The following is a 3,964-nucleotide window of genomic DNA, read 5'->3' as shown; positions in this document are numbered from 1 at the left end:
GGAGAGCTCACTTCCAGCACTGGTGCCGTGACTACACAGCCACTTTAAAGCACTGCTGCGGCAGCACTTTATTGTGGCAGTGAAGACATACCCTTAGTCTGCAGAAGAGAAGAGTGAGAGGGGATTTGATAGCAGCCTTCAACTACCTGAAGGGGGGTTCCAAAGAGGATGGAGCTCGGCTGTTCTCAGTGAGCTCAGTGGTGGCAGATGACAGAACAAGGAGCAATGGTCTCAAGTTGCAGTTGGGGAGGTTTAGGTTGGATATTAGGAAAAACTATTTCACTAGGAGGGTGGTGAAGCACTGGAATGGGTTACCTAGGGAGGTGGTGGAATCTCCATCCTCAGAGGTTTTTAAAGCCAGGCTTTACATAGCCCTGGCTGGGATGATTTAGTTGGGGTTGGTCCTGCTTTGAGCAGGGGGTTGGACTAGATGATCTCCTGAGGTCTCGTCCAACCCTAATCTTCTATGATTCTATGATTGAAATGTTTAGCTAATTCATGACGAATTCACCAACTTCTCAAGAGGGAGGGGGGATAATCTTTAAAAAATTCCCCTCAAATTGAAACATTTTGTTTTGACTTTTTTGAAAATGAAATGTTTTATGTTTTTGTTCTAAATGAATTTTTGTTTGAAATGTCCTTTAATTTTATTGAAACATTCAAAAAATGTTTAAAAAATGGTCAAATTCGAAATATACACTTAGATTTTGTTTAAAAAAAATTCCAACATTTCATTCAACCTCAAATGATTTTTTTTCACCTTTCACATTTTCAAAATGTTTAACACATGTCATTTTTGGTTCGACTGGAAACCAGTATTTTTCCAATTTTTTGGAATTGCCAGCAAACTGAGAAATCTGTTATGCATCCAGAACTACACCTCTGTGTGTGTGTGTGTGTGAGAGAGCGTGTGTGTGTGTTTAATTTAATTTGTCAGAAAACTAGTCAATTGCTGAGTCACAATTATAAGGCCATATTATTGCTTTGAAAATGCATGCAGGGGCACCTTCCTCCATCCCTTAGCGCCTCAGTGCCAGGAGCCGCCCTGGACAGCGCTGCAGCCGTGTGGCCTGAACTCCTCCCGCTCAGAGCCGCGTGGTAAGTGGGCGGGGCTCCGAGTGGCGGGAGCTCAGATCCTGTGGAGCCAGGCCGCTGAAGCACTGTCCAGGGCCGCTCCTGGACGCGGTGTGCTGAGGCTCCGGGAGAGGGGGGAGGCGGGAGTAAGCAGCATGGTAAGCCCCTCTGAGCCAGACCCCCCCTCCTGACCCCTCCTACAGCCCTGACCCCCAGCTCCGAGCCCAGCCCCTCTGAGCTGGACACCCCCCTGACCCCTAGCTCCGAGGCCAGCCCCTCTGAGCCGGACACCCCCCCGACCCCACTCCCCCCACAGCCCTGACCCCCAGCTCCGAGCCCAGCCCCTCTGAACTGGACACCCCCTGACACCCCCCCACACACACAGCCCTGACCCCTAGCTCCGAGCCCAGCCCCTCTGAGCCGGGCACCCCCCAACCCCATCCCCCGCAGCCCTGACCCCCAGCTCTGAGCACAGCCTCTGTGAGCCGGGCGCCTCCGATCCAGAGCCCAGCTCCCCACCCAGCCCTGGGCAACAGCAGCGCTACCCCCAGGCAGCAACAGCCCATTGGCACCAACCATCACCCAGCGACGCCCATTATGTAATTGCAAATGTATACATACCATTAAAGCATTTAATGTTTTTAAATAATGTATTTAGTGTATTTTCAAATTATTAAAAATTAATTTTTGAATGTATTTCACTGGTTAAAACTGGCAGAACACACCCATTCAAAATGAGGGTCCGTGTGCACTATGGGGTTTTTATTATGAAAGAAAAATGAACAAGGATATTAAGAATGGGGAAAATATAGAAGTCCACATGTTTGACAAAGCTATGTACTCTAATTCTCATTCCGGTAATCATGGATGCCTTTAGGCACACATCTCAATAACTGCTATATTATGCTTAACTGCTATCACTTCCCAAAGTTACTCTTTGGTGAAATAGACCATTTGTGCTGCTTACCCATAAAAATGACTGATCTTTGGTCTTACCAGGAACACTGGCACTTTTCCATCGTGAAAACAATTATAGCTTCAGTGCAATTGATGTATCGAGAAGGGAGACATGAAACAAACAGTGTAAGTGTCCCTATCAACCCTCCCTTCTCCCTCAAATACCTTTAGACTGGTAGGATTTTCAGAACTCCTGAAATGAATGCTTCCTGAAAGAAATATGCTTCCCTGGGGGACCAGACAGCTTTCAGTCCTGCTTCTGTGAAGGTGAGAGAGCTCCATTTTCATTTACTATTTATGAGATGCGCATTCATAGTATTGAGTGACCATGGGATTCTGTGCTCTTAAGAACCCGCAAATGAGAATGAGCTCATTATTTTTTAATGTAAAGAGGATGATTGTAAACTTTGCAAGAGGATGTACAACCTCAGAAATCTTTACATGGCTTTACTATAGGATATATATTGATGCTGTTCACTTAAGAAGCTAGTAAGCTATACGTAGTATTTACCAGACACTCTGCCTGACATATTGAGGGAGTAGTTATTGGGAATAACATTGAGCAGTTTTTTATTGTAAGGCATGACTCAGAGAAAATTTGCCTGCTCTTTGGGTGAATTTTGCTGTAGTGTGCTTAGGTAAATGCAGGATCACATTTACAACATAAAGCTGCTGCTTCACAAGGAAATTCATTCTACCTACTCCTATGTCCCTGCTCAAGGAGAAAGCTCTCATTTATGCATCCAAGGTTCGTACAACCCTAAGGGAAACTAGAGTCAGATAAATGTAGCTCAATAATCCCACGTTCAATTTTTTTCTTCAAATTAAGATTTATTTTACAGGATCAGACCCTTGGTATCTCAAGCCTGATGCCCTGCCTCCAGCAGTGGCCAATACTTGATGTTTCTGAAGATGGAGAAAAACCTGGATAATATGTCTAGCTATTTGTGCAGTAGCAGTTTCTGATTTGAGCCAAGGTGTATGATCTCAGAAGAGGAGAACTAACAATAAACAAAGTACTGAAAACTGCAGTAAACCTGTGTATTGCAACCACAGGTCCTGTTTCACTGTATACCTGTCCTGTTTCCTTGGTACCAAAGAGGTCAGAATAATGATCTGGATTTCTGTTGTCCGTGGTTCTGAGGCGTTTACAGCTGTTCTTTCTCCCTCTCACATGGAACATCCACAAACACCCTCCTGTCCAGGAAGTTACATACCAATGTTACTTTTACTATCTCCTATAAGTGTGTCACTAGCCACCTTTAGTGAACTTCCTGTATGGTCCTTTGAAACACATTCCAGCCATTGGACTGGGGAAGGGATCATCACCTGTTCAAAGGTACTTTTGGAGGTATTTCTACAAAAAGTGGCTGATGTGGGGAAGCTGGACATACTGTTATGTATTATCATACTGCATCTGGTACCTAAGAACGACATTCATTTGGCTATTTCATTAAATTTGCACCCGAGAACAAGTGTAAGAATGTGACAAAAATGAAACTTATTTATAAAAGGATAACGGGTTGGACTTGTTTTAATACTGTCTTGATTAGCACTGCTAATAAAGTTGTATCTCCCACCCCAGTTATGTGCTGTCTAAAATGTATCCCCTGCTGTTGGCCCACTTGTAGGGCCACGTTAGTATTGGCTAAAAGGAGCTTGCTAAAAATGAAGGCAGATGATGAACACGCTACATGCTTACAGCTACTAACTGTGAACATGGCACATGAGCTTTCTGATGTTATTTCTGGCTCTCTGGCATTTTCAAGCCCACACTTGTACTTCTTTTTCTGGCTGAGTGGGTAGGAGTCCAATCTATATATTCAGTTGTCATGCCCACAAATCAGGGATGCTTTTTGGGCAGATGCAGCTCTTGCAAACATTCTTTTTTCTCTATTGTCCCAAATAAAAGAACCTTAACCACACAGAGTCA

The sequence above is a fragment of the Terrapene carolina genome, unplaced genomic scaffold (genome assembly GCF_002925995.2).
Source record: "Terrapene carolina triunguis isolate 2854851 unplaced genomic scaffold, T_m_triunguis-2.0 Scaffold89, whole genome shotgun sequence".
NCBI lineage: Eukaryota > Metazoa > Chordata > Testudines > Emydidae > Terrapene > Terrapene triunguis.
This window is presented reverse-complemented; position numbering follows the sequence as displayed.